The sequence below is a fragment of the Lonchura striata genome, chromosome 11, assembly GCF_046129695.1.
Source record: "Lonchura striata isolate bLonStr1 chromosome 11, bLonStr1.mat, whole genome shotgun sequence".
Lineage (NCBI taxonomy): Eukaryota > Metazoa > Chordata > Aves > Passeriformes > Estrildidae > Lonchura > Lonchura striata.
The window spans coordinates 6,832,759-6,843,003 of NC_134613.1; the positions used below are offsets into that span (position 1 = coordinate 6,832,759).

Sequence of the window (10,245 nt, forward strand, 5' to 3'; positions counted from 1 at the left end):
CTGGAAGGTTGGTTTTGTTACTTGAGCAGAAAGTGAGAAAACACAGCCTCCACTCAAGGAAGGTGAGAAGTGCTGTGAGCCCGGAAATAGTCCCAGAGGGGTAGGGGAATGGGCAGCCAGCTGGAGCAGCAAGGACAGAGAAAACATCCTCCCTACACACAATATGGCAACCCCTGACCCTGCTAGTTGGAAAGAAACACAGGTAAAATGACTGAAAAAAAAAAAAGTGGGCAAACTCAGGCTGCCCAGAGAAGCTGTGGCTGCCCCATCCCTGGAAGTGTCCAAGGCTGGGCTGGACAGGGCTTGGACAAACCCGGGATAGTGGAAAGTGTCCCTGCCCACAGCAGGAGGTGGAATGAGATGATTTTTAACGTCCCTTCCAACCAAAACCAGTCTGTGAGTCTATGAATACAGGTACAAAGATTTTTAAAACAAAGGAAGTGGTCAAACTCACCCATTTGGTGTGAAGGGCAGGCAGGGACACCACAGTGCTCCATCAGCAAGGGGTAAGGGATGTTCATCCACATTTACTCTCAAACACAGAACAGCTCCACTCTCAGCACCTTCACCCTCCACCCAGTCAGTCTTCCAGGGCCCAGCTGTGTCCCTTTCCTGACCAGGAAGAGGATGGAGGGGTCTCCCAGCAGAGCCAAACATCTCAGCCAGCTGGAATGTCAGCGACATCAGCAGGACCTTTCAAGGACTGAGCTAAAAGAAAAACAACAGAGAAAAAAATATCCAAACTTTGTCAGACTAAGCCATTACAAAAGACCATCAAGTTCCTTTGTTGAAGTAAACTGAAATCCAAAAACATTTTTCACAGCCAACCCCAAAGAAAATTTCTTTGGTTTTGGTTTCAGAAGCTTTTCTGCAGCTCTAAAGGCATTGGCCAGCTACATTTCTGAATGAAATGGCTCCTCAAAATGAAAACTTGAGCAATTTTGTTTTAAACTAAGTCAGACAGGACTGGAGCTGTAATCCCATAGGAGTGCTGGATGTGTTTCCTTGGCTCAAAATGACTTGCTGAGTTTTCCCTGAATTTTGTGGATATTTTTGCTTGACCCCACATGGCTCAGGCACAGTGACAAAGCACCTTCAGACTGCAGTCCTTGCAGAGGAGCAGTGACCTGCAGGGATACCCCAGTGCTCCCTATGTCTTCAGAAACCCCCTGTGGTGGTGGGTAGGCACAGTTTGGAATAGGTGTTAGGGCTTTTTGGTGAGTGAGCAGCCTTTCCCACTTCTATTTTAATTCTGAGGGTCACTTCTCTTCATATAACCAGCACAACCAGGGTGAAGAGATTCCTTCATGCAACATCTCCAGTGTGAGCACTTTGCCCAAAAATCCCACAGGCAAAGGCAGAGGGACAGCACAGCAAATTCATCTGTCATAAATTCCCTCATGGTGTGACAGGCTGGTCAGCACCTGTGTCTTGCTAATGGCAAAGGGATCATCTCTTCCCTTCTTCTTCCCAGGGGCTTTCATTATTACAAACCTTTAAAACACAGACAAAATGGCCAGGAACTAACCCACACATTTTCTCAGCATGAAGCTCCAGACTCACAGGTCAGGCAATGTCCCAAAATCATCTGCTGGAATGCTGTCCCAGACATCCACCTAGAGCAGCCCTACACTCAGCCTCCTCCCGTGCCTTCCAGGAGCATCCTCACTCCTCCCCATTGATTTAGAGGATGGCTGGGATATTGTCTGTGGCCCTGGGAGCTGTGGGAAAGGGAAAAGCAGAGCTGGGAGGAGGCAGTGGCCTGGTTTGGGGTGAGGATCTGTGCTCCCCATGTTTGCCCAAGGTCAGGGGGCAGTGGAGTTGCCCCCTACCCTTTGCATCTCTTTACCCCTATTTCTAGACAACCCTTCCCACTGGCATGCCGAGGGCCCTTCCATGCAGGGAAGTATTCAGGAATTCCTGCAATTAATTCCCTGTCATCCCCAAGATAGCTCTGCTGTGTGGAGGAGTGCCACAGCCCAGCAATTAGGGGCCAAAGACAGACTGCCAAGGGAGGCACCGAGGTCACACCTGTGCAGCTCCAGAGCCGTGCCGGGAGAAAGCCCTGACCAAGCTCCGGAGGGAACGGCAGCTCCTAAGTCAAACCCAAGTAATAAGATGGTCTTGTAGGGGGAAAGATTAATCATTATTGGCAGCAAAGAATGTGCAAGTCTAACAAAAGCTAAAGGGTTTTTTATTACAGTCCAACTGCAGCTGGGAAGACAATGTTAGCTAAGAATCATTAAATCTGTTGAAGAATAAATTTTCTTTGATCCAAACCATAAAATGGGAGTGAAATCCTCTTAAGCCAGCAGCAGCTCCTAATGGAACAGGCATTATAATTTTTTTGCAAACCAATAATAAAAAATAAAAAAGGGTTAGATTATTAAGTGAATAGATTAGACTCCCAAATGGTAAATATTTAGTCAAGCAAAACCTGCCTAATTTAATACCTGCCTCAATTAATTTTTCAGCTTGGGATTATAATTGAAGGGAATAAGGGCATTTTTTGACTGTACAAACAGGGATTCATGAACCCTGTTTTCCCAGAATTCAGGCAGGAGAAGAAGGACCTAGGGAAACTTTCCCTTGCTAACCCCCAGGTAACATCAGTGCTGCTGCACGTGCCAGTGATGAGCTGGCAGCTTTTGCAAGCCTGGAAGATGGAAGGTGAAGCCAAGGTTCCCTCTCACAGATGGTCATTAAATTTCCTGAAACATCTGACCAGGAGGTCACTCCTGATATTATCAAATATAAAAAATATTACAGAAAAATTGAAGCAATTTATTACTGCAGTCTGCTTTAGTCCCTGCTTTCAGGGCAAGCTTGGGGTATTCCACCCTCAGTGCTTTTCCCTCTCTGCCAGACACAGGAGATGTGGGAAGGGAGTGGAACTCTGAGCTCCAGCATTTACACGGGCTCCGTACACCCAGGTGGGAAAATTTACCTACCCAAACCCTTCTCTGGGGCAGGTGGTTCAAAGAGTGTGTCCTGTGCCCAGGGAGCCTTTTCCACTCCTGACACTCCTCCTCTAAGCTCTGGACAATCTGTCTTTCTTCTTCATGGGCTGTGCTCCCTTCCCACTCTCCAGAGGATATCCTTGGATGCTCAGACCTTTCAGGCCTCTAAAAAGTTTCCTGATCTAGACATGGCCTCTGCACAGTGGAGTTTTACATCAGCCCCACTCAGGTGAGGCCCCACCTGCAGAGCTGCCTCAGCCCTGGGGCCCAGCACAGAGAGGCCGTGGAGCTGCTGGACAGAGCCCAGGGGAGCACAGGGAGATGCTCTGAGGGTGGAGCCCCTCTGCTCTGGAGCCAGGCTGGGAGAGCTGGGGGTGCTCACCTGGACAAGAGAAGAATCCAGGGAGAGCTCAGAGCCCCTGCCAGGGCCTGAAGGGCTCCAGGAGAGCTGGAGAGGGACTGGGGACAAAGGATGGAGGGACAGGACACAGGGAATGGCTTCCACTGCCAGAGGGCAGGGTTAGATGGGAAACTGGGGAGGAATTTCTGGCTGGGAGGGTGGGGAGGCCCTGAAACAGAGTGCCTAGAGCAGCTGTGGCTGCCCCTGCATCCCTGACATTGTCCAAGGTGAGGGTGAATGGAGCTTGGAGCACACTGGGACAGTGGAAGGTGTCCCTGCCTGTGGCAGGGGGTGAGACTGGATGAGCTTTAAGGTCCCTTCCAGCCCAAACCAGGCTGGGATTCTCTGATTCTATGATTTTTACAGCTCATATCCACAAAACACACTGACATGCTCAGTAACAGCCATCCACAACCACTCACTATCCCCATCACTTGCACGACAGTTCTCCTAGAGATGAAGATTACTGGAGCAGCTGCACTACCAAGGGGATACCACCACAAGCTCTATCCTGGAAAGAACCACATGGCCATTGGCTTGCAGCTGGCAGCCAACTCTGCTCCTGGAAGCACACACTGCAATAAGTGGGAATAAGAGAAACATTTGAGTTCAAACCTTCCTGCCTGCAAGCATTTCTGATCCTGGCTTGACCAGCTCAAACTCAGCTCCAGGAGTGTAAACTTCAGTGCATGTCTGAAGTCTTTTGGGGAGGAAGATGAGAAAGCACATGGGTTTATCTGATATAGATCTTGCTCTCACATCAGAGCTCTGTTGCTTTTGTTTTCCAGACAGGAACCTCGCTGGCAAGTGCTGGTGAGTGCTGCAGGCTCATGCAGGCTCTCCACACAAACTCCTGGTGCAGGTCTGGTTATATGTTGTGCACAAGGGTCAGCAGGGACAAAAATGAGAGAGAAATGGATTCAATAATGAAATCTTGAAGTAAAAATGTGGCTGGTCAGATGACAGCAACAGAGAAGGTCAGGAGTACTTTAGACCCAAACAGCTCTTAAATCCAGGTAAGAAATGGGACATCTGTGGCAACAGCAGAATCATCAGAAATAGCAGTTAATCCCAAATTGGGAGCAAGCAAAGTCCAGGGCTTGCCAGGGAACAATATGTCAGCAGGATTATGGGCAAACCTTACAGGGCAGCTGTGATTCTGAAGGCCTGAGAAGGCAATTGTGATCAAAGAGGCACGCAGGCACAAGAGGAAACAGCATGGAACCCAGAATCCTTCTCCTGAAGGCAGATGGAGGTGAGTGACAGCCCAGCAGATCCTTTCCAAATCACCCCCCGGGTCCCAGGAGCAATGGATGGGGACTGCTCACGTGACACTGACTGACACGCTGCAAGATCGTCTGTGGGAAAGGAACAAGAGGGGTAATTTTATTGTCACGTCCCGCAGGGGGGTGTAAGGAAAATCACAGCATGAGAAAATGACAGTGTATCTGTCTGAGGTCATTTGCATGCCCGGATAATCTGTGGGAGGAGAGCCAGAGTTGCTGTGTTTGACAGAGGCAACATCACGACAATAGGCCTGGGAATCGAGGTATTTGCAAGCCCTGAAACCAGCCTGGTGTTTGCTGCTCTCAGAAACCAAAATGACCTGACTTCATCATTTAGGCTTCCATGATTACATTTTCCTCCCTCATTATGGGCTGTATGATGGTCTCATCTTGCTGATGGCAGAGAGGGACAGTCCCACGCTCAGAAGTGTGCCCATATCCCAAGGACACACTTAGGGGACACAAAGAGACTATACACAGGCAAAGGAGAACACGAAGGCAGACACTGAGTAGCAGTAGCTGTGGGCAGCCAGTGCAGCCCAGTAGATTTTAGCAGGGATCCAGAGGAAGGAAAAAAGGCTTTGTCAGTGGTTCCAGGTTGCTCCTCTGCTGCAGAGGGGGTAACCTGGGAGAAATGATGGGAACTGGCATGGCTGGCAGGAAAACTCAGCATCTCTGCAGTGGAAAATCCAGCTGATGGTTGGATGGGACAGGGCCAGGAGGACAGGCTGCCTGCAGAATGCACGGCACTTCACAGGGAGTGTGAGGGAGATGGTGACAGGTTGGGTGAGACTCACTCACACAACCCTTTAACACTGCACTGCCAGAGGCTCCCAGGAAAATCCCAATGATAAGGTGTGTGGAACTCTGCACAGCACTGATAAGTGTGGCAGAAATCTGATTGCTTCGAAAACCTGGGCATTCCAAAGGGATTTCAGCTGGGTGCACAGGGAGGACGAGTTGGATTTCAGAGATAACCTTTGGGCAGAACCATCCAGCTTTCAGCAGAGCCCAGATATGGGTATTTAGAGAAAGGTCAAGTCAAAGAGAATGGAGGGGGCGAGTGGATGGTGAGAAAGAGAATCAAGAAAGGAGCAGGGAAGAGCAAGTATGAGGAGATTTAAAACTCCTGAGCTGAACCCAGGAGGTAGGTGTCCAGGAAGGGCTGTCAGAAAGCAGAATATGAATTAATTTGGACAGTGCAGGATGGTTTAGAAGGAAAGTGATCACTCTGTGAGTCATCAGCAGGACATTAAATATGCAAAATTTGTAAATAAGGTCACCCTGAGAGGGAACACGGAGCAGGAAGAGAGAAAGGCTGGGCAAATAGCCAAGGATGGAGCAGGTGAAGTAGCTGACAGTACCTGAGGATTGTCAAGCAGGGCAGGCACAGCCCCAGATCCATCAAGGCAGAGGGAACCATGTCCTCCTTGGGCAGAGGGGAATAAAAAACCTCCCCCTCCACCAACAGGTAGACTTGTCACTACCAGACCCAAAGAGAAAGCAAACTGTGATGTCAGTGTGCTAGTGGCAGCCATAGATTGGAAAAGACAAGCCTACAGCTGCAGCTGGCAGGGAATTGTGTGGGAAGCTGAGCCTAACCAGCATTATTCAGCTGCTTCCCAGGTGCTGGAAGAGCCAGAGCTCGTGTCTGTGATTGCAGGGGCAGGAGCAGTGGGATCCTGAAAGGCTCAATTGACCCCAGGTTACAGAGCCAGCTGGGCACATGCCAGGGCTGAGCTCACCCACTCACCTGGAGCTGGCTGGGAAGCAAAAGGCAGCTCAAAGGCAACGCCGGGTTACCTTGTTGCTGGCAATGGCCTCTCATTTATCAGCGAGGGATGCAGGCAAATTACACAGGGATGTGGGAGTGTTGCAGGTGTTAGGCAGCCACCCTGAGAGCTCAAGACAACAAAGAGAGCCTGAAAAAAAGCAGATCCATTTCTAGCTGCAGAGAGGCTCTTAGCAAGTCCAGCAAGCCCCAGGCAGAGCTAGGGGAAGGGGGGCTGGGAACAGACCACTGGGACAATGGTCCAAGGACAAAAGGGCTGCATTAAAGGGCCTATTGGCAGTTAAGCCAGGTTTAAGAAATTTTGCAGCTGCCTAATCTGAGGCTAAAAATGAGTCAGTCTTAAAACCTGGAAATGCCTGGCCAAGTCAGGGGAGAAGAGAGGGTGAGGCACTTAAGCACTCCAAGCATTATGTTTCTTTCTGTCTGCATGTTCACGACAAAGGCAAACCGCTTTCAGGTTTGAAGTACACACTCCCTGATGGAAGCGAGACATTATACAGACCTGATGTGGTGCTGTGATGGGGTGAGGAGCCTTAACATCTCTGCCTGGTGCAAGCCCCAGAGGCAAGGTTCAGTGAGTTGGTGCCAGGGTGACTGGCAGAGGTTATCCAAAAGCCATATTCCATGAAATGCAGTCAGTCAGGACAAAGTGGCCTGGTCTCTGCAGGCTGCCTGCTTTCCTGTTTACCTGACCCAGCAATCCAGGATTTCTTTTACACAGCTTCATTTATAAAAGAATCCAGTCTGCAAAGCACAGCTTAGCCCAAATTTCCACTACCAGACTTCATCAGATCACTCCAGGCTCTGAGACCACTGTCTCCACACAGTAATAGACATTATCCTCAGGCTTTGTGTGTGTTTATGTTACCCTTCCATTTTCCCTTCAGATATGACATGCAATTCCTAGAAAATATGTTATAAACTCTTCTGCTCTGGAGTTCTGCCACCTCTGATTGCACTCATTTGAGCCAAGGATGTAGTTTCAAAGTAAATCAATAAACAAGGCTTAAAAGGGTCCTACAGACAGAGACTGGGGACAGCACCACCTCCCCCTCCCCAGTTATCTCTCCTGTGCTTCAACCTAACCAAGTAAATGGCTGAAAACCGAACAGGAGAACACTTCCCAAAGCTCCCCAGTGCTGCTTTACAGTATGGAAGTAGGGGCCAGGGCTTGCCTTGCACCTGGAATGACACCTCCAGTGTTCAAAGTCCCTGGAGTCATCAAATGAGCATTAGTGGGTGTCACAGCACAGTCAGGGCTGTGGGGAGGCTGTCCCAGGGATCATTGGCAGGGCCACTCCTCACTGCCAGCCTGTGGCACCCACAGGGGACTGCAGCCAGGGTCTTCTGGCTGCTACAGGTGGTCCTGAAGGCACCCAAGGAAACATCTCAACCCCAGTGAGACACTTGAATGGCAAACCTGGAAAGCCTGGATTCAGAAAGGGGCAATGCACCTCCCACTCTTACTGAAGACATTTAGGGCCCCTCAGGCTTGTTATCACATAAAAAATAACACATCCAAGTAGAGCATACCTAGATTTATCTGGGAATTCCAGGGGAGCACATCTACACCCCTAATCCTCCTTTACACTGCTTGTGGTTTCTCGTACTTCCCAGAACACCAACAGCCATACAGGCACGGGATCTGATCTTTGGGAGTCTCCCAAGAAGCTCTAACAAGGTTGTACCTCCTCAAGCAGCTCCTCCAAGGTGACCCATAATGAACTCCATGAGCACAGTATGGACTGCTGGCTGAACACTTCCCTAGGGAAGAGCTGAGAGGTGGGTTATTCATCACCAGGAGCTGTCCTGCTCTCCAGGATCAATGCACACACAGGCAAGGGAACTACCAGAGAAACCTCTGACACAAAGCCTGCTTGGATGCACTCACAGCAAGATTTACAGAGCAAATTAACTCCACTGGTTGAATTACTTGCATTTTTTTTTTTTCTTTCAAAATCTCCAAAGGCTGCATAGAGACAATGCTGACAACTCAGCCAGAGAGGAGGGCTGCTGTTGCACGCAATGAAAATGAAGACCCCCTCACTCTGCCACCAAACAACTGATGGGTTTTTGCCTGGCTGCATCTTCAGCTGAGATCTCCATTACCTGTGTGCTGATGGTTGTATTGGTGTGTCTGCCTGGGCTTCCTCGGGCCCGCTCAGGACATCTGCTCTGTTACTTTTGCTCTCTGTAAAACAGAATGAATCATTCAGGGAAGAAGTGATCTCTTGTTTTGGTTGTCTTCATGGGTTGGTCTCTGCTCAGTGCTCTGTGCTCTGTTTCCAAATCCAGCATTGTGTATGCAGAATCTGACTAGGGGAGTTTACACCAACAGAATATACATCCAATGTAGCAATTACACACAGCTCTGGAAGAGCCTCCCACACAACATACTGGCACAGTGAAGCTCCTACTAGAGACACGTGGGACGAGCAGCCCACACGTCTCCTGCACAACCAGATTACTCAGCCCTGGAGTGCTGCTTGAAGCAACATTTTCTTGGGATTCAGGGAGAGATCCCACAGACTGCTGCTCTTTTTTCTGGGGTCTGTCCTCATTCACAGAGCTATTACTCATTGCCTGTAAGGCTGGATGCCAGCAAGGTGCTCTGAGCTATCCCAGCCTGCAAAGAAGGTTCCTGTGAGCTGCACTGAGTGACACAACTGCCAGAAGCCATATCCGTGACATTCCCTGTGTCTGGATCCTCCCCTGCACAGCACCAGGCATCTGAACTGCACACACTGCTGTGCTGCCTCAGTTTCTCTCTGTGCCTCCAGCACAGGCTTCCCTGCCCCTCACCCAGGCAAACCCCAAATTCAAAAGGCCAAATTCTTCCCTGTGTCCATGCAAAGCAGCCCCTTGTCCCTCCCACCCTGCCCAGGACTGTAGAGCCTTGTTATGTAGCCCCAGTGCAACACTTGCAACCCCAGAGCTGCTTTTCCTGCTAGGAACCATCCCCTGCTCTGGACACCTGCAGCACTGAGCAGCTTTAGGGGTACTCAGCCATGGGGTAATTAATGAACACACGTGATCACTTCTATTATCTGCAACTTGAAGGCAACTCTTATCAAGGCAGAGCTGGAGCTGTGCCCACCCAGGGCACAACCACATCTGGGACCTTTGCTCATTCATTCTCCCTGGCTGCTCAGGGAGTCAGGTGGTGCCGTTCCTAGAAGGTGAATAAATTATTACTGCAAATTACTCTGATGAAGTGGCTTTTATTAGAAAGCCAGACACAAAGGGAGTTTGCTGATTGGCTCCCAGTGATGTCATACCCAGCACAGGACTCAAATGCAGAGATACGAATTTTCTCGTCTGTATTTTGCATATAATTTTCATTTTCTCCTGGTAATAAAGACACCAGTGAAGCCTTTCACTCGGGGAGGGTGGTGGGGGGTCTGTACTGCTCAAGTGGCTGATGAAAGTGAAGTGGCCTTTGTTCCTCTGTCTTGCAGGGAAGCTCAGGCTAACAGTTTGCACCCACAAAGGCACTGTGGTTTATTGCTCTATTACACACCCATCATTCCATTTTCATAGGTGGAGAGCAGAAAAATTGGCATTTTTTTGGCTTCATTGTATCTAAAATCATTTTGATCACAGAGATTTTGTTATTTACAAGCTGAAGCTTAAAGTGCAGATAAAGCAACAGCTTTCTGATTGTCATCAGAAGGTTGGTATAGGGCTTTGGGAAAAAACAGACAGCAAAATCCCAACTAATTATTTCTTTTCCAAGTTTCACATGGTGGTTGTTCCTCCCTGCAAAGCCATTGTGAACTCTCGGTGAAGTCTGTCAGAGGCAGACTC

At 49.3% G+C, this 10,245-nt stretch overlaps 1 long non-coding RNA gene across 1 annotated transcript in view; it reads right to left on the reverse strand.

Moving 5' to 3' along the window:
- The window catches only part of LOC110483939 (uncharacterized), a 63,580-nt gene extending 54,670 nt beyond the window's left edge, over positions 1-8,910 (reverse strand). Inside the window, exons 1-2 of the long non-coding RNA XR_002467658.2 lie at positions 8,548-8,910; positions 455-708 (exon numbers count right to left, since the gene is read on the reverse strand). This is a non-coding gene — a long non-coding RNA (uncharacterized LOC110483939). The remainder of the gene's footprint in view (positions 1-454; positions 709-8,547) is intronic.
- Positions 8,911-10,245: the final 1,335 nt, after the last annotated feature.